This window comes from Mus caroli, unplaced genomic scaffold (assembly GCF_978045245.1).
Source record: "Mus caroli unplaced genomic scaffold, Mus_caroli_1 scaffold_8, whole genome shotgun sequence".
In the NCBI taxonomy this organism is placed as follows: Eukaryota; Metazoa; Chordata; class Mammalia; order Rodentia; family Muridae; genus Mus; species Mus caroli.
The window spans coordinates 138,913,398-138,935,397 of record NW_028227263.1 but is presented as its reverse complement, the minus strand read 5'-3'; the positions used below and the strand labels follow the sequence as shown (position 1 = coordinate 138,935,397).

The 22,000-nt window shown below is 45.0% G+C and overlaps 1 protein-coding gene across 5 annotated transcripts in view; it reads left to right on the top strand.

Moving 5' to 3' along the window:
- The window catches only part of LOC110297661 (ubiquitin carboxyl-terminal hydrolase 29), a 319,430-nt gene that overhangs the window by 175,211 nt on the left and 122,219 nt on the right, over window positions 1-22,000 (top strand). The gene's annotated exons all lie outside the window — the stretch shown is intronic.

Genomic DNA, 22,000 nt, shown 5'->3' with positions numbered 1-22,000 from the left:
TAAATGGATTCTATGATAACTTTTTGATCATGTGGTTTGATTATGATGACCTCATATTACCATTTCCTGTCCCCTTCCTCTCTAGCCTCCTTCCTCTTCCTTTGTAATAGAGCACAATGGTACAATCAGCACTTGGGAGGTGGAGGGAGGAGAGTCAAGAGTTCAAGGTCAACCTCAGGTACACAGGAAATTTAAGAGCAGTCTCTACTATATGACACTGTCTCAAAAGAGAAGGGGCAGGGAGAGGGAGGAGGGAAGGAAGGAAGGAAGAAAGGAAGGAAGGAAGGAAGGAAGGAAGGAAGGAAGGAAGGAAGGAAGGAAGGAAGGAAGGAAGGAAAAGGACAAGGAAAGGACAGGGGCCTGGGGAGACAGTTGAGGGGTAAAAGTGCTTACCACTCAATAAAAGCCTGAGTTCAAATTTGCAGAACCCACATTTAAAAAAAACAAAACACAAAAAACAACATAAATATCCAGGTGTGGTCATGTGTGCATCTATGAAAGCAGAGATAAAAGATCACTAGGGCTCTATGGCTGGTAGCCTAGCTCTAGGTTCAGTGGAAGATCCTGTCAAAGAGGCATGTGGTGGACAATGCTAGCGCAGGGCCTCCCACATCCTCTGGCTTACTCGTGTGTTCATGGATGTGCACGTGCACATGTACCTTCCAATACCTGGGCACACTTTTTAAAAATATTTTTATTTTTGAATTTATACTATAACTCCATAATTTCTACTCTTCCCTTTTCTCCCTTCGACCTTTCCCATGAAGTCCCATCCCCCATCTAATTCATGGCCTCTTTTTCTTTCTTTCTTTCTTTCTTTCTTTCTTTCTTTCTTTCTTTCTTTCTTTCTTTCTTTCTTTCTTTAAAAAAAAGATTTATTTATTCTATATATGTGAGTATACTGTTACACTTTTCAGACACACCAGAAGAGGGCACTGGATCCCATTACAGAAGGTTATAAGCTACCATGTGGTTGCTGGGAATTGAACTCAGAACCTCTGGAATAGCAGTCAGTGCTCTTAACCGCTAAGCCATCTCTCCAGCCCCTCTTTTTCTTTCATTGCTGCTAAAATGTATATGTGTTTATGTATTCCTAGATAAATAGATACAACTTGCTACATCTATGTATGCTACCATTTTACACATTGTCTCAGGACTGACAACTTGGTATTGGACAGACAGGTAGGGTGCTCTTCCTTGGGAAAGATCATATCTCCTGCTCTCAGCATTCTGCAGTTGCACATAGTTCTTTGTGTAGGTCTGAGGCCCTGCAAGATTTGGCCTCTCTATGTTAGCATGCCTATTAATGTCCTTGTTGTTCAGGTCTTAATTAGGCAACCATGTTGTTCAGACTTCATGGGTGTAGCTTCTGACATTTCTAGAAGGCAAAATGTCACAGAAATTTTCTGCTCTTCTGGAACAGAATCTTTCCTTCCCGCTTTTCCACTATGATCCCTGAACTTTAGTTGAGGAATTGATACAGACAATTTCAAAAAGCCAATAGTCCCCAGACTACATTCATATACATGCATGTATATGCAAGCACGTGTGTGTATGTGTGTGTGTGTGTGTGTGTGTGTGTGTGTGTGTGAGAGAGAGAGAGAGAGAGAGAGAGAGAGAATACATATATACTGTATTCTACATATGAGAGAAATATGCATTATTTGTCTTTGTGAGTCTGGTTTATCCTTAAGCAATATGATGACCTCCAATTCTCTATTTTCTCTCTTGAAAAAAAAAAGATTTATTTATTTTAATTTAGTACGTATGGACATTTTGCTTGCATACATGTCTATGTACCACATGCATGCCTGATGCCAGAGGTCAGAAGAGGGTGTTGGGTCCCCTGGAACTTGAGTTACAGATGGTTGTGAGCCGCCATGTAGATGCTGGGAGCCAAACCAAGATCCAACGAGTGTCCTTAACCACCGAGCCATTTCTCCAGCCCCATCCATCCATTTTATTACAAATAACATCCTGTCGTTTTTCTTTACTTTTACAACAGAAGAGAGCTCCAATTGGATCTTCAGCAGGTGATGCCATCTTGTCCAGGGGCTCTTTTGTCTTGCACTGTGGACATTCAGCACTGGAGAATTCTTTGCTTTGTGAGTGAGTGTATGGGCTTTGTGGGAGGAAGGTCCTTTCTTAGGCTCCTTAGAATTTTCAGTCCCTACCCACCATGTACCACTAAAGTCTTTATTTTTATTACATTAATTTATTGTGTGCATGGTGTGTGTGTGTGTGTGCGCGCGCACACACGCGTGCTTGTGCTTGTATGTACACTCGCATGTGTTTATACCCACACGCATTTAAGACAGGGGACAAACATGAGTCAGTTCTCTCTTTTCCCCGTGTGAATCCTAGGTGTAGAACTTGTCATCAGGCTTGGGAACAAGCCCCTTTACCTACAGAGCCATCCCTTTAGCCCATAGGTTTCTCTTGTATGGCAAACTAAACCTGTCTCCAGATATTGCCAGATGTCTGCACTCCTGTTGGCGATCAAGTTCAAGCCCATACCTGTTCTTGTTGCCTTGCTTGTATTTTGCCTATTCTGCCTCTTGCCTTCCTCTAAAGTGGATCACAATGGCTTCCCATGAACATTTGCAATATCAAAACTTTAAACTGATCTAAAGCTTTAGATTTAACAGATAGTAAAATAGTATGGAGACGACCAATTGTTGAGGATGGAGAGATAACTTGGTGGTTAAAACTCTGGCTGCTTTTCCAGAGCACCCAAGTTCAGTTCCCAGGACCACCAATAACTATCTGTAACTCCAGTTCCAGGGGACCTAATTCCCTCTTCTGATTTATGCAGGCACCAGGTACTCATCTGGTGCACAGACATACATACAGGCAAAATACTTATAGATAAAACACACACACACACACACACACACACACACACACACACACACACACTGCTGGGGTTGGGAATGGGGATCAGTTGGTAGATGGCCTGTGTAGCATGAAGCACACAAATTGAATACAGTCACTCACCCAGCAAGCCCTGGGTCCAGGCTTTGTAAAACCAGGCATGGTACCACAGGCCTGTAAGCAGTGAGGTAGTAGGAACAGAATTATCATCTTGGCTGCATAGTAAGTTCCAGAACACTCTGGAAGACAAAAGCCTTCATTGTCCTGAAAGAAAGAGTGGTGGCACACGCACGCCTTTAATCCCAGCACTTGAGGAGCAGAGGCAGGCAGATTTCTGAGTTCAGGGCCAGCCTGGTCTACAGAGTGAGTTCCAGGACAGCCAGGGCTACACAGAGAAACCCTGTCTCGAAAAACAAAAAACAACAAAAAACCCAAACAAACAAACAAACAAACAAACATAAAAACAAAAAGAAAGAAAGAAAAGAAAAGAAAAGAAAAAAGGAAGGAAGGAAGGAAGGAAGGAAGGAAGGAAGGAAGGATAGAGTTTGTATTTTGAAGTCTATTTAAAAGGACAAGGCTAGAGAGATGACTCACCAGGTCAGAGCACCTACTGCCCTTGTAGGAAATTCAAGTTCAGTTCCCAATAGTCACAATCAGGAGGCTCACAACTGGCTGAACTCCTGCTCCGGAGGATCTGACTCCTCTGGCTTCCACAGGCACTGTACTCACATATATATACATACATACACACACACACACACACACACAAATAAAAATAAAAAGAAATATTTAAAGTAATAAGAAAAAGACAGAGGGTCAACAAAATGACTCAGTAATTAAAGGCATTTGTGTGCTACCCTAACAACCCAACTGAGTTCCCAGAACTCGTGTGAAAAGGCCAAATGTGGTAGCTACTCATGCAACCCCAGAGTTCCTGCATGAGGATGGAAGACAGAGGTGGGAAAAACACCCACCCGGAGGGGCGCCTACAGCACAGGGAAGGACAAGAGAGAGGTCCAGCCTTAGGGCTGTGGAAGCAGAATCCTGACTTCTGAGAGCTGCCCTCTGACATCTCTGAAGCACTGTGGGATATGTTTGCTCATCCTCACAGAAACAAAAATAAATCTTAAAAGAAAGGAAAGAAAGAAAAAGAAAATCAGATGTTTGCTTGATCTCAAACACACCCCTGAACTTCAAAGACTCATTCTACTGAGGAAAAAAAAAAAAAAACCCCAAGAACTCCGCATGAACTGATTGGCTTATCAGCTTGATTGCCAGTCAAGATGATTGATAGGCTTATCACCTCTTTGGCCTTGCTATCTGTGGTTTCCACCCCCTCAGGGCAAACTTCACAGGCATCGCCCCCACTCCCCAATGCGATTGTTTCATTGTAAAATACCTAACTTTGAACTTTGAAAAACAAACACTTAAGGATTTATCAGCAGTGTCTTTGGGGGTTCACCATCAGAAGGAGTCTTCACTCAAAATCTCCAGATAAGAACTCTTTATTCTAACAGCAGCCTGTGTGGAATGTGGGTCTCACATCCTGTTTCCATGAGTATCCGAGCTCTTATTTTGAGACATACATTGATAAACCATTCGCATTCCAGACAAGACCACTAACTAACTTCAGTCTGGAGGAATGAAAGTGTGTGTGTGTGTGTGTGTGTACGTATATGGGGGATGTTGGGGGGAGCAGGAGGGGGACTGGAGAAAGAAAAAACATCTTTCTCCTGTTTCTCTTCCACAAATAGCTCCCAGACAGGGTGTAGAAGCCACCCAGCAGGAGACACAACCATGAGACAGAAGTCTGAGTCCCCTCATTCATCAGCCCAGAGTTCCATAACAAAATGGCACAGAGTGGGTGACTTGACCGACAGAAGCGTACTCCCCACTATGCTGGAAACAGAAAGTCCACACTAGAGGGACATGCAGACTTTGGTTCCTGGTGTACTCACTTGCTGGAAGGAAGAAAATGAAGGGAAGAAGGGGAGAAAGGAAAGAGGGAAGGGAATCTAGAAAAGTCAAGAGTTGATCTGGGGGAGAGGGGCTGGAGAGATGGCAGCTCAGTAGCCTCTTGCAGAGGACCTAGGCTCAGCTCCCAGCACCTACATCAGGCAGTTCATAAGCACCTGTAGCTCCAGGTTCAGGGGATTTAAAAGCCTCTTCTATACTCCAAGGGTACTACACAAACATGCACACTCTGACACACACACAGGAAGACAGACAGACAGACAGAACTTAAAGTAAATAAATCTTTAAAAAGGATTGACTTGCTATCTTTTCCTGTCCTCAAAAGGAAAGCGCCCCAGCGGGCCCCACCCTCTGGCCTCCTTAAACTGGAATTGCCTCCTCGGAAGAGCTCTCTTCACAGACATCACTTTGGGGCCCAACCCTCCATATGCAGACTTTGAGGGAGAGGACAAAACGCACTAACAATCTCTGGCAGCACGCAGCCTTCCTTAGGCTGCTCAAGCTTTCTGCCAGCAGAGAACATGGGATGGTAGACTACAGCCATCCCACAGACACAGGGCCAGCCACACCACTAGACTAGAGTCCGCCTCCCTACTCACACACACTCACACTCCCTCTCTCCCTCTGAAATCCACAGCTCTGTGTCACATGACCGACACACAACTGCAGAAGACCTGGGGAGGAGGCGCCATCCCTACCCCTATCTGAACAGAGGAAGGGAGACCCCCAACAGCTGGGTTGAATCGCTTGCCAACGTCAGAGAACAAGACTTACTGAAGAATTTCTCCCTCTTGGTGACTGAGTGACTGGTGACTAAGGCCATCTGGGAGGGGCTGCTGGCAGAGCTGTCCTTATAGGCTGCAGGAATCTAGATTTAAATATATATATGCATATGTGTGTGTATTTGTATGTATATGTACTTGTACGTGTATATGTATATATGCATATTTGCATGTGTATGTACGTGTATGTGTATATGTGAGTACACTTGTGTCTACATGGATATATACGTGTATATATGTGTGTATGTACTTATGTACATATATGTATACATGTATCTATATGTGTACATGTGTGAGTTTACATATGTGTTTACATGTGTGTATATGTGTATTTATGTATGTATATATGTGTATATGTGCCTGCATGTGTATGGATGTATATATGCATACATATATGTGTATGTATACATACGCGTGTGGATATATGAGTATAAACCTGGGTTTACATCTATCTATATATACGTATATGCATACGTATATGTATCTGTACATGTGCTTGTTTATGTTTGGGTGTATGTGTATGTATATTTGTGTGTGTATGTGTATGTGTACACATGTGCATATGTGTATGTGTATGTTTGTGCATCAGTATATGTGTATATATATATGTAGGTATAATATGTATGTGTATATGTGTTGTGTGACACTATTCCTGGGGAGCTGTGACAAATGTCTGCTCACTTCAGATAGGGAGCCAAGGGCAGAACAAAGTAGGGACACCACCAAAATCCCATTTGGTGAATCAGTGAGTTGTATTGGGGCTACTCACAGGAGTGTGTGTGAGGGGTTAGTTATAGAAGCAGAAATGATTCAAAAACAGCTTCATCATCTAAGCCCACACCAGGATGAGGACAGCTCACCAAAGCTGAGAGCCTGGAGTTCACTGTGCAGCCTGAGGGCAGCTCAGCAAATTAGACAGTGTCCTTTCTGGGTAGCTCCACTAGTCTCAGCTTCTTCAGGCAGCTCAGCTGGCCTGAGAGTGTCTCTCTTCAGTCCTTACTGCTCATACATGCTTGGGGAGGGAGGGGTCTAGTGAATCTTAGTCGTTTTCAGTAACTTCTTGATGCCTTTTTGTTGTTTCCTTCCTGGGCTGAACAAGCTTCCCACAAGATAGAATATCTTCTTTCCCTGTAGAACTTTTGATGTCTTAAGGTATTTCCCTCCATGATGGAAGGTTTTAACCTCGGAGGGAGCGCCTACACAATACTGTGTGTGTATATGTGTGTGTTTGTGTGTGTGTATGTGTGTAATATGAGGAGAAAAATAGTACTGGCTGAAGAGGGCTAAGGTAGGCAGGAAGGGTAATCAGAGAGTGAGTACAAGCCAAGTACAAAGATATATGTATTAAAATGCTGTAATGAAACCCATCGTTTTGTTGTTCACAAACTTAAAAATAACAATAAAAGAGAAGGCCCCAGGAGCCGTTCTTGATACCAGAATCCTGTGGACCTTGGATTTTGTGTTTATTTGCTTCCGTCGTGTCTCAGTAAAATGCGTCCTGTCCCACTAACTGTAGCTGAAGGAAGCCCCAGGGTTCTCTGCTCAGAGAACGTAGGCGGGACTGACTCCATCTCTTGACTTCAGGCAAACCTGTGTCTCTGCCCTAAGCCCACCATGGTGGGTGGGATCCTTTGCTGCAGGAAAGCTGGCAGGCAGCCGGGCTGTCTCAGGCAATTTTCTCTTCCGACCCAACTCCAGCCCCTCCTTTCGGTCAAAGGGGCTTCTCAGAATTTGCTCCATGGAGGTGGGAGCTGCCGCTTTCACGGGTGACCAACTTTACCCGTGATCGTGATGATCGATCAACAGCTTTCCTGTCACCAACAGGTCTGCAGCTGCTGCCGCTGGGCAGGGCGGCCAGTTCTGTCCCCTGCTGCCTGCCTGCCAGCAGAAGCCCCAGGCGGGTCAGAAGCAGTTTGACATACCGCAGCGGCCAACACAGCTGTTGAGGGGGGATTAGCTGCAGGGAAACCTGATCCAGTGACAAATGGTTTAGGTATGTCCGCCCCTGGGAAACGTGATCTCCACGGTTTGCACTATAGAAACTTGTTTGTTTCAAAAGATGAGGAACATGTTTGTTGTCTGTGTCTCCAGAGAAATCACAACGTTGACAGCTCTGGATATACCCAAAGAGACAGAGCACAAAAAAACCAATTACACGTAGGCTGCGCTCATAATCAACAAATGCTGGTTTGGGAATTGCTGTGTGAAGATTCCTCTCGGCAGCCTGCTCAGAATGTACGTCTGGTGACTTCTGAGATGTCACAGTCATCACCCACAATTACTATGTAATAAAAACACTTCCCCAAAGGAAGATATATCCACAAGCACTACTCCTCACGGGAGGAAGCCTGCAGCCGCAGGAGCCGGAGATGTAATCACAAGTTTATCAATATTTCATTTTCTTTGCATGAAGCTGATAAGCATTCATAGCTCCGGGTGTGATGGGAATGTAGCGAGATTTACATCTTTCAACTTTCTTTCTAGAAGACAGTGAGGGGGTTGTAATAAGGGAACATGGTCCAGTAAGATGGCTCCGAGGTAAAATGCTTGCCATGCAAGCCTATGACCTGGGTTTGATCCCTGGGTTTCACAGTCTAAGGAGAGAACTGACTCCTCAAAATTTTGAGGCCTTTTGTGGCCTTCCACTGGAATGTGGTCGACTTCCCGGGGTTACGCTCATAGAGAAAACTGGCTCCTTCTCTCCCAGCAACGATTAATTGCCAATAGCCCTTCAGCTAAGGGTGGGAGGGCTCCATGCCTACCTCCTCTCTCCAAGAATATTTGGGCAGTGCAAAATGGACTTGATGGACTTTAAAACAAGTAAGCAAGCAAACAAACAAGACTCAAAGTTGAATGGACAGGGAAGGAGACTGGATGTGGGAGGAGCTGGGGCAGAAGGTGATACGACCAAAACATGTTGTACAAAATCTGCCCGCCCCCTGGAAAGAATAGGAAAAATATATATTATAGACAAAACAAGTGTCCTCTGATCTCTTCATACATGCCATGGAACATGTGCATTCACACATAGACAGACAGACAGGCAGGCAGACACACACACACCCTGTACATATAAAAACAGAATCAATAAATTAAAAAGCAAAATATGGCTGGAATAAAAGCAACAAAAGCCCTTGCCACCAAGACTGGTGAGCTGAGTTATACCTCCAGGACTTTTATGGTGAGGAGAGAGAGAAAATTAACTCCAAGCAATAATCCTTTGACCGCTATACATTCACCACGGTGATTCAGTAGTTGAGAACATTGGCTGCTCGTCCAGAGAACCCAGGTCCACTTTCCCAGCACCAATTACTTGTCACTTCAATCCAAGGGACCTGACACCCTCTTCCAACCTCTAAGAGCACCCAGGCACATGTGTGGTGCACAGACACACATGCAGACAAAACACCCATCCACACGTAGAATGAAAATTTTTAATTTTAATTTAAAAAAATAGAATAAGGTGGTTGTGTCCACAGTTTAGAAAGACGGCTTTGGCCTTGATCTGTGAGGTAGAAGATGTTGATATTGAAGTCTGAGGACGGAGTATAGAAAATAGCCAAATGCATCTTCCTTATACACAGTGATCAACTGCGTGTCTCAATAACAGTACTCACTCTCTCTCTCTCTCTCTCTCTCTCTCTCTCTCTCTCTGTGTGTGTGTGTGTGTGTGTGTGTGTGTGTGTACAGAGATAAACAGGGTCACTGAATCTGAAACTTGTCAACTTGGCTAGACTTGACGTGTCAGCATGCCTCCAGGATGGGACCCAATTTCTTTTTTTTTTTTTTTTTAAGATTTATTTATTTATTATATGTAAGTACACTGTAGCTGTCTTCAGACACTCCAGAAGAGGGCGCCAGATCTCGTTGCGGATGGTTGTGAGCCACCATGTGGTTGCTGGGATTTGAACTCTGGACCTTCGGAAGAGCAGTCGGGTGCTCTTACCCACTGAGCCATCTCACCAGCCCCGGGACCCAATTTCATTCACAAATTTTATAATGTCCATCCCTTAAAGATAAAGCTCCTTCGTAGAATTGGTGTTTGAACCCAGGCAGTTCACATTCAAAAAGTAGTCACCACTACTAATGTCTATTACAGTTGTATAAACAAAAAACAGACATTAATTATGGCTACACTCTGAGCGTCTGCCTACTGTTCATCCATCAGGCTCTGATCTAGTTCTGGGAACCTTCACAGCCAAGAGAAGCATTTGGTGTTTAGAATTCAAAGAAAAGGAGGCCTGGGGCAATAGCTCACTCAGTAGGTAAAGGGCCTGCTGTCCAATTCTGAGAACCTGGGTCTGGCTCCTCAAAACTCAATAAGAGTCTGGCCCTACACATGCAAGGCAAACATCTACTAATGGGGCCATCTCTACAGCCTTGCAACAGTATTTTTTTTTTAAATCCATGCCTCAGTTTCCCAATGTGTAAAAAAGACATATTAATGGTTCCAGCTCGCTGGAGCTGGAGTTACAGGCTGTTTTGAGCCTCTGACATAGATGCTGGGAACTTTAGCTGGGTCCTCTTCAAGAATAGCAGGCACCCTCTCTTACCCACAGGCCCATCTCTCCAGCTTGAAGTTTTTGTTTTTTTAACTTGACATAGGAAATAATAAATTTCAAGTAGTGACTCATGCCTGGTAATTTCTGAACTCAGGATGCTGAAGAAAGAAAGATGGTTATGGGTTCAAGGGCATTTTGGATTATACAGCTCAGGACAGTTGGGCTGCAAAGTGAGGTCATATCTCAAAAAAAAAAAAAAAAAGTCAAAGTAAAAAAAAACCAAAACAGTATCAGCCAATTGGTGGTGGTGTACACCTTTAGTTCCAGCACTTGGGAGGCCCAGGCAGGTGGATCTCTAAGTTCGAGGCCAGCCTTGTCTACAGAGTAAGTTTCAAGGCAGCTTACTACTGAGAAACCCTGTCTCAACATAACAAAACAAAACGAGGAACAGGTTTCAGCACAACGTTTCCATGTACGGGTCATTGTGTGCTTCTCGTGATCCTCTGCACTGTCCCCGTCCTTTCTCACGGCTCCTGGCGGCCTCTTTCTTTCCTCCATTGTCCTGTATGTTCTCACGTGGTAGATATGATGAGATTTAGATTCCTCGTCTGAGACAGAACATATAATACTTGTCTTTCTGAGTGGGGCTTATTTGTTTAACGTAATGATCTCCATCGATTTTCCCCGAAAATGACATAATTTTATGCTTTATGCCTGAATAATGCACCACTGGGGGGGGGGGTAGAGGAGCACATGCTGCCGCCTGTTACATTCTCTTTATCCTTTCATCGGTTGATGGGCATCTAAATTACTCTTGTAATTTGGCTATTTGTGAATAACCTTGCTATAAACATGGATGGCCAGCCCCTCTCATTTTGCCTTAATCACATCTATTACAACTCTATCTCAGGGCTGCCAAGATAGCTCAGCAGACAAAGGCCCTTGTGCCAAGTTTGATGACCCAAGTTCAGTGACCCAGGACCCATATGTTAGGAGAGAACTAACTCTTGTAAGCCGACCTCTGACCTCCGCATTTACAGCGTCATTCATGAAGCAACACATACGCAGGGACACATAAATAAAAAAATAAAGAAATGTTTGTTTGTGTTAAAGACCCTGTCTCCAGGGTTGGAGACACAGAATGTCTGGAATCCACCAGTGAGGGAGGCCCTAGGCTCTGTCTCCTGCATAGCAAAAATAAAAGGATGGCTGTTTATGGCTGCGCGTGACACCGATGGTGGCCATGCCTGTCATTCTAGCTCTCAGGTGCTTGAAACCAGAGAATTGCTGTGATGTCAAAGCCACACCAGACTACATAACAAGACCCTGTCTTGAGAATAAATATGGGCCAAAAAGAAAGGCACTTGCCACCAAGCCTGTCCACCTGAGTTGGATCTCCCGAACCCACATTGTGGAAGAAAAGAACCGACTCCCTCAAACTGTCCTCTGACTTTCAAATGTGCACCAAGGCACATATGGGCTTCAACATTTTCATATACATAAATAAATAAATAAATAAATATCCCCTTTCCAGAAGCATTCGGAGGCACAGGCATTGAGTCTTCAGTAAGTGAGGTTCTGGAACACTCACATTGATCTTAATAACCCCAGAGTTGGGGGGAAGGCTGAGAAGCTGGAAACGGAGCCTATAGTTTGATAAAGGCAGGATTTAGAGGCATGCCCAAGGCCTTAGCAGCTTGGATTTTGCCCTGAGTGTGGAAGGAAGCCCCAATTGACAACAAGCAGTTCAGACTTGTGTCAAAGCAAGGTGGCTCTCAGTGCCGTTAACACTGAATGACTCTGGAGGCCCACAGACATCGTGTGGTATCCCAAGCCCCCCTTATAAACAGCAGACAGCTGGGAATCAGGATGCTGAAGAACCTGGGCAGAGAGGAAAGAGGTTTACACGGAAGTCTGCGAGTGTGTGGATCTTTACTATGGTCTCCCCAAGAAAACAAGACACAACACACAAATGATTAGATCCCGTGGCTGCCCCCCTCTCCTCTTCCACGGGAAAAGGACAGAATCTTCAGCCATAAAGTTCTTTGCTTCTGTCTCTGTCCATCCATTCCTTTCCAGTTTGCAGACTGAAGAATGATCGCGGGTGCCCTCTACTGGCAGCTTGCTCCACAGTGTAACAACTTAAAGCTCATAGGAAGCCACCAGCCCACTGCGGCTCCGCAGCACCAATCCTTTCTCTTCCCCCATCCCCTTCCTTTTTTCCCTTCCATCAAGGCTATCTATATGGAAGACCTACTATGTGCCGTGTGTGTGTGTGTGTGTGTGTGTGTGTGTGTGTGTGTGTTTTCACACATAATATACATGTGGAACTCAAGGGACAACTTGGTTCTCTTCTTCAAATCTGGGGCTTGAACTCTGGCTATCAGGCTTGGTGGCAAGTGCCTTGATGTGCTGAGCCCTCATGCTGGCCCCAGGCACATGTTAGGTGTAACACGGGATCTACGGGATCCACATATTTAGCAAGTAGCAACTTCCATGATGAGTCTGGATGAGGACAGGTTAGAGGCTACCGTAATCAGCTAGGCTGCAGCCATGTGCTAGACATCTTTATTTGGGCGCTTCCAGTGCCTTACCGACCTCGAGACTTTTCTACCTAATAGATGAGAAGTTCTGAGGGACACAAGCCTCTGGTCAATGGACCCTTGCTTCAGTACTCTCAAACCATTGCAGAATCTCCACTGTGAATCCAGGCTGGCACTTTGAGCCTATGTGTGCACGCGCACACACACACACATACACCACACACACACACCACACCACAGACACACATACCACACACCACACACACCACACACCACACATACCACACACACATACCACACACCACACCACACACACACACACACACACACCACACCACACACACCACACCACACCACACACACCAAACACACACACCATACACCACACACACACCCCACATACATACCATATACTATACACACACACCACACCACACACACACACACCACATACCCACACACATACCATATACCACACATATATACCATACACATACTACACACCACACACACACCCATACACATACCATACACCACACACAACACACACACACACCATACACACATATCACACACCACACAGACACACACATACCCACACACACACACCACACATACCACAAACCACATACACACACACCACATACCATATACCACACACACACACCCCACATACATACCATATACTATACACACACACCACACCACACACACACACACCACATATATACCATATACTATACACACACATCACACTACACACACACACCACACCCACACACACATACCATACACCACACACCCACACCCACACACATACCATATACCACACACACATACCACACACCACACACACCACCCCCCATACACACACACCATACACACATATCACACACCATACACACACACACCACACATACACACACATACCACACACACATACCACACACCACACACACACACCAAACACACACACCACATACTATACACCACACACACACACACCTCACATACATACCATATACTATACACACACACCACACCACACACACACCACACACCCACACCCACACACATACCATATACCACACACACATACCACACACATACCACACACATACCACACACCACACACACACCATATACACACACACACCATACACACACACCATATACACACACACCACACATACCACATCACACACCACACAGACACACACAGACACACACACATACCATATACCACACACACATACCACACACACATACCACACACATACCACACACCACACACACCACACACACACCATATACACACACACACACACCATACACACATATCACACACCATACACACACACACACCACACATACCACATCACACACCACACAGACACACACATACCATATACCACACACACATACCACACACATACCACACACCACACACACCACACACACACCATACCATACACATACACACCATACACACATATCACACACCATACACACACACACACACACACACACACCACATACCACACCACACAGACACACACATATCCACACACACACACACATACCCACATACACATCACACCTACTTCACCACACACACACACACACACACCACATACACCTGTGTGTCCATAAGCCTGAGTCCAGAGCCTATAATACTCCAGGTTCTGCCCCTCTCCCTGGTCTTGTGACAGCCACCTTCTCTTCTCGGTCTGCTGTGGTTTCCATAGAAACAGATATGGCCAGATGAGAGATCAGAAGGAGACAGAGCCTGACACTCCAGCCCTTAGACTTTTATGTAATTAAAATGCATCACCAGACAAGGCCTCTGCAGAAGGCAGGGAGAGTACAGGTCTGTGTTGGTCTCTGTCATCCCAGGCAGAGATCTCAAGCCGGCCCAAAGAACCAGCAATGTAATTGCTATTTGTTTCTTCTTTTTATTCATTCATGATTAAGTCATTTATCTGTCCCTCACACTCAAAGATTATGAATGATTAACAAAGATAAGTCCATTCTTGTTGCTGAGATAGGATCTTGCTATATAGCCCAGACTGACCTCAAATGTATGACAATCTTCCTGCTCTGGCTTTCCATGTTCTAGGATTGCAGTAATGGGCCACTATCCCTGGTGTACATAGCTATATTAGTGTGTGTGTGTATATATATTGCAAGCGTATGAGAGTCAGAAGACAGCTGTTTGAGTCAGTTTTCTCTCTCTCCTTCTACCATCCATGTGGGTTAAAGCAATCAAACTCAGCCAGTCAGCCTTGGTGGCAAATGTCTTTACTGGCCAAGCCATCACTCTGGCCTGGTTAAATTAATATATTAATTTTGCACTTACTCTTTGCTGCTGGTATTGTCACAAGAACAGGAACACAGTATAGGTGAAAGGAAATCCCACAATGCCTCATTAAAGATGCTTGCTTCTCAGATGAGGTGACCACACAAAACCACACATAAGGATCAATAATACTGTGATAGCAGGCATGAAGATCTGGGTTCAGTCCTAACACTACATAAACCATGGATGGTAGTGAGTACCTGTGATCCGAACACCAGCCAAGTAGAAGCAGGTTGATCGGGAGTTCACAGTTATTCTCAGCTATATAGCATGTCTGAAGCCAGCCTGCGCTACTTGAGACTTGCCTCAAAAAAGAAAGACAAGTGAGGAGTGGGGGGCCAGATGGGTCTGTTGATGAAAACACTTGCCGCCAAGCCTGCTAATCTACGGAAGATTTTAGGACCCATCTAACACCTAGAAGCTCTCCTGTGTATTCTGAGCCTGTGCCGTGGTGTTTGCAAGCATGCGCACATGCACATACATAGATATTGAAAATGTCTTTTATGGACATGCTGGGGCTTTGTATAATGTGCATGCACCTTTCGGGGCATCACGGACATCTGAACTGAAGATGTTTGCTTTGCTCGTCCATATGTCTGAGAACACAGGGGCAACCTCCTCACCCAGTAGGCTTCAGCAGCCTGGATTTCTCTTCCCCTCTTCACAGGGACTCTGCTTGAATTCTGAATTCTGGATCTCTGCTTCCTGCACCTTACCCAGCCACCTCTCTTTGATGTTGTGCCCTCCACACACATACCCTCTCTTTCCCAGTCCATTCTACCCGTCAAGCCATAGATTCCATCTCCATAGATGCAACAAGATCTGCATTGAAAACATTCAGAAGTATGCACCTTTAGCTCCAGCACTTGGGAGGCAGAAACAAGCAGAGTTTTTGTGAGTTCAAAGCCAGCCTGGTCTACATAACAAGTTCAAGTCCAGTTAGGGCTACACAGTGAGACCCTGTCTCAAAACAAATTAGAAAAAAAAAGTCACATCCTGAATGAAAGGACATAGGTATTTTTGAAGGGTCAGAACTTCCTACAACAGTGTAATTACTATTACATAGAACTTACATGGTATTAGGTACTAGAATTAATCTAAAGTTGACTAAAATAAATGTGAGATTGAAGAGCTGTCTTGGTAAGTCAAGGCACTTGCTTTCAAGCCTGATGAACTGAGTTCACTCCCCAGGTCTCATATGGTGGAAGAAGAGACTCCTGAATACCATCCCCTGACCTCCTCAAGTGTGCCATTGCACGTGTGCACCCTGCAACAGACACCATACAAACACACAAAATAAATAACTGTAGGAAAAAATCCATATGCGTAATATCTGCAAACACTGCCACTTTATATAAAGGGCTTGAATATGTGTGGATTGTAGCACACTCAGGAGTCTTAGGACATATCCACCATGGATACTGAGTCATGTCTGTGCACATAAAATATCTACTGTACTGGACATTGGAATGGGCTTGGAATGCAGGGAGAGTCAGAGAAAAATCTTCATCCTGGTGCCATTACTTTATCCTGCAGTGAGCAGAAAGTAATGTGTGTGTGTGTGTGTGTGTGTGTGTGTGTGTGTTAGAGAGAGAGAGAGAGAGACAGAGACAGAGATAAAGACACAGAGTGAGACAGACAGAGAGGCACACAGAGAGAGACACAGACAGAGACAGAGAGGCAGACAAAAAGACAGACAGAGAGACACAGGACATACAGAGAGACAGAGAGAAGCAGAGATAGACAGAAAGACAGAGACAGAGAGACACACAACACACAAAGACAGACAGAGACAAAGACACATGACACAGAGAGACCAACAGAAGGACATAGAGAGACAAAGACACAGAAACAGAGTCAGAGAGACACACAACACAGAGAGAGACAGAGACAGAAAGAGAGAGACAGAGAAACAGAGAGACACAACACAGAGAAATACAGAGAGACAGAGAGAGACAGAGAGACACAGGACACACAGAGAGACAGAGACACATGACACAGAGAGATAGACAGAGATAGAGATAGAGACAGAAAGGCAGACAGAAAGATAGAGACAGAGACGCACACAACACACAGAGAAATAGACAGAGACAGAGAGACACATGACACAGAAAGACAGACAGACAGAAAGAGACAGAGACAGATGCAGACAGAGGGAAGGCTTCAGGACAATTTTTGTAGCAATAAATAAATAAATAAATAAATAAATAAATAAATAAATAAATCAGGATAGTAGAAGGGAGGTAAAGGTGGGACGAGCATTTTGCCTTCCCTGGTCCAGAAAGCAGCCTGGGAATCTGCATTTGCAATTATAGTGAACTGTCAATCTTCTCATCCTTCTGTGAAGGATGATCTTGGCTGTCAATCTGACTGGATCTGTAGTAAGTGAGAGGTAAGATGCTAGGCACACTGTGGGAGCTTGTCTTGATCAGGCCACTTGAATCAGGAAGGTCCATCACCTTCCAGTGATGGCCAGGTATGAGGAGGTCCCAGGGAAAAGCTTAGCTTTCTGCCTCACTGCCTTCAGGCCTTGCTGTTGAGTTTATCTGCCTTGTTGGCAAGTTCGTCTAGTCTGTCTTTTAGTCCATCTGCCCAACCATGTCTGTCACTACATTCAGTCCTTCATATATATCAGAACCCAGCTCCTTTGCCTTTCCAATGTGGACTGAAGACCTGTGGCTCCCCAGGAACTGTCCAGGCCAGGATTAGACCCACAGAGGCCTCCAGCCTCGTGGACTCTAAAGCCTCTGGGTACTCAGCCTCGCCAGACTGCCACCGTAGAAACCCAGGTTGTATTGTGCAAATGAACAGGAGAAAGTCTCTTCTAACACATTTTGTTTTGTTTGTTTTGTTTGAGACGGTGTTTTTCTGTGTAACAGCCATGGCTACCCTAGACTTGCTTTGTAGACCAGGCTGGTCTCAAACTCACAGAGATCCACCTACTTCTGACTCCCAAGAGTTGAGATTAAAGGTGTGTGCCATCATGCCCGACCTGGTACATATTTTCTATCAGCTCTCTTCCTTTACTGAATCCTAACTAATACACCTCCTCCCATTCTGGTATCTATGCAGCCTGAAACACATTATTTTACAAACTCTGCCCATACTTTGACAGGTATGGGGTTAAGCAATTTGCAAGTAGCACTTATTATAACCCTTATCAAAATCCAGAAACACATATTCTCCATTTCTAGATGGAAAAACTAGAGATCATTGACTCTTTCTTTCTTTCTTTCTTTCTTTCTTTCTTTCTTTCTTTCTTTCTTTCTTTCTTTCTTTCTTTCTTTCTTTCTGAGGCAGGGTTTCTCTATATAGCCCTGGCTGTCCTGGAACTCCTTTGTAGACCAGGCTGGCCTCGAACTCAGAAATCCACCTACCTCTGCCTCCCTCCCAAATGCTGAGATTAAAGGCGTGTGCCACCACACCCAGCTGAGATGGTTGAATCTTGATCTTTCGTTTTTGTCTAATATTCCCCACACCAAAATACTACTGGGAATTCTAACCTACATTATAATCTGGAAAGTTCTGTCTCCTGTGTCTCTCAGCCTCACTCCTATCAGCTTCAGTTTCCATAGCAACAGGCAGAGCCTGTCAACATCACTAACACCAGAGGATGCTCCTAAGCATCCATAGCAGACTAATGGATGCCAGAGCAACCAAGCTGGGGGAAACTGTGAGTCTGATGCACCCCTACCTGGGATTCTGATCTGAAACAGATATGGCTATAATATAAATACAGATATGTATGTGATTATAGATGCAGGTACATAGATGTGCATATACATATGTGTGTATATTTTCAATCATAGTTCATGTGTACATAGATTATGAACATCTGGTCATGTTACCTTCTCTGGAGAATACTATATTGGGGTAAGACATAGTGTGACAATTCAGAGGTCCTTCAAGTTAAGATTCTGGATTTTATAAAGAGAAAGAAAACAGTTGAATATAGTAGGGAAGTCTGATGGGAAGTCTTTACTACACCTACACTTCCCCGCAAATCTACATCTCAGCTATTCTCCTGGACAATGTCCGAGCACAGCTCTGACAACAGCAACATACCCTGCTGTCTCCCAGGATCCAAAGTCAGCAAGTCAAGTCCTGGGAGGTCCTGGGATCATGGGGGGGGGGGGAGTAGAGTTTGCATGAATGATTGAAGAGAAGAAAAAAAAAAGACTCCTTGTCTCCATGTCTCACTCCCCAGGTGATCGGTGAGAGGGGGTTTTCCTTCGTTGGTAGCTGGCTTTCAAAGGCTCTGCTCCCATCCCAGCATGTATGCGCGCGCGCGCGCGCGCGCACGCACGCACGCACGCACACACACACACACACACACACACACACACACACACAGAGGCTGGGGAGGTGGCTCCGTGGATAAATTGCTCACCACACAAGTATGAGGATCTGGGTTTAGATCCCTAGAATCTACATAAATCTGGGCACAGTAGTATGTGTGCTTCCACTGGGAGACTGGAGACAGAGACAGAGGAGTCCACAGGAGCTCGTGGGCCAGCTAGTCACTACAGTATAAATGCTACACATTCAGTAGAAATGGTACTTAGAATTTTGATCTTTTTTTCCTGACTGTTAATATGCACCATGATACTTTGGCATTGCTAGGCTGTGGCAATGAATTGAAGTTCCCAGTCACTTATACAGTTAAGAGAGCAAACAACAGATAGGGTGTTACCGAAGTGTGTGTGTGTGTGTGTGTGTGTGTGTGTGTGTGTGTGTGTGTGTGTGTGTGAGAGAGAGAGAGAGAGAGACAGAGACAGAGACAGAGACAGAGAGACAGAGAGAGACAGAGACAGAGACAGAGAGACAGAGAGACAGAGAGACAGAGACGGGGTGGTGGGAGGCACAAGTGTGCATTGAGAAAGGAGCCTAAAATTTTGTGCATGCTAGGAAGATATTCTACCACTGAGCTATCCATCCCCATACCACAAACACTTTTTAAAATATATATTGTAGCTTGTATCTTCACAAGCTAGCCTGTCTATAGCACGCATGCACGAGGCATTCAACACCTTATTATAAAAGAGGCTTTACGAAGGTGGAGTTGTACAGAGCTCCCAGCATGTGGAATAGGATGGTATAGATTCATTAGATGAATTAAATCCAGCTTTTCGTAGTGGAGGTATGGTGTATACATATGTCTATACAGGTGCAGAGGCCAGAGGTGTGTGGGTATTGTACTCTTCTCCTGTCTCTCTCTGCCCCAGTGTTGCTGAGGTTACAGACACATGGGGCTACCTTCAGCTTTTTACATGGGACCTAGGGACTAAACTCAAGTTATCATCCTTACACAGCAAGTATTCTTACCCATTAAGGCATCTTTCTAATCTCTCTCTCTTTCCTCTCTGTTTCTGTCTCTGTCTCTGTCTCCCTTTCTGTGTCTGTCTCTCTGTGTCTGTCTCTCTGTGTCTGTCTGCCTCTCTCTCTCTCTCTCTCTCTCTCTCTCTCTCTCTCTCTCTCTCTCTCTCTCTCTCTCTCTCTCTGTGTGTGTGTGTGTGTGTGTCTTGGTTTTTCAAGACAGGGTTTCTCTTTGTAGTGCTGGCTGTTCTGGAACTTCCTCGGTAAACCAGGCTGGCCTTGAACTCAGAGATTTCCCTGCCTCTCCCTCCCAGAGTGCTGGGATTAAATGTGTGCACCATCACCACCACCTGGCTCTCTCCAGACTCTTAAATACACGTTTTCAATGTAAAATGTTTGCAGTGCATGAGGGGGTTTGTAAGGATGTCGCGCTACCATAGGTTGGAAAGCATGCCTATATCAAGAGCCACACACCACACCACACACAAACACACACACCAAATACCACACACACACACACACACACACTCACACACACATACCACATGTACATACCACACACACACTCACACAAACACCACACACATACACCACATACCACACACAGCACACACACACACACACACACACACACACACACACACACACACACCAGACACATACTCACACACACATACCACACACACACCACACACACTCACACACACACCCCACACACTCATACATACACCACACACCGCACGCACACACACACACACACACACACACACACACACACACACACACACACCACATTATTTGGCATTAGCCATGAACTTCTATGTCTATACTCTATACCACATCCACATACATATCCTAAACCCATCACCTGATCTTCCTCTAGACCCAGTATTTGCAACCACACCATATTGCCTGAAATATTTCAATCTCTGAATCTCTCCCTGCCCTCTCCTCACCCTTCTTGACCACCCACTCCTTCCGCTCTACAAGTGGTTTCCATGGTGACCTTCTCTGGTTGCTAACAGAATTGAGTACCCAGCAGCGGAAAGAGGAAGGCTTCTTGTGAGGACAGAGTGGATTGAGTGTGGGTGGCGAGGTTCAGAAAGGGTTACATATTGCAGGAGAACACAAAGGAGTGGAGAGGGATGATGTGCTGGGGTGGGAAGGGAGAGATGGGTGCATATGCCCAAGGTGCATCGTTTGCTCGAATGAAATTGTTAAAGAATAGATAAAAGATATCCTATTTAAAAAAATAATAGCCACAACAATAAGTCCTTCAGTCTTCTTCTGCCACCCCCTTATTGGTCCACTCAAGCCCTTGGTGCTTACTAAAGACCTCCGGGTCATTTTTTGAATTGGGTGGGGGGGGCAAAAATCTAGCAGTGCAAGCCGCTGACTCAAAGGAGAGAGATGGGTTCTTGGTGGGCAGCTGCTGCAGGTGCGGGAGAAAGCCTCATTATTCTGTCCCTTATTCACCATTCAGTACATTTTGTCCTTCCTCCTTTTGTGTGGCTGATGGAGGACCTCCTTTATTCACCAAGGAGGTTATTAGGCACTTGAATGCAATTTCAAAACCTCTTTGCTATAAGAAATGAAACACCGCTCCGCAAAAGGAGTCCAATAGCTCTCCCAGAGAATCAAAAGCATGCG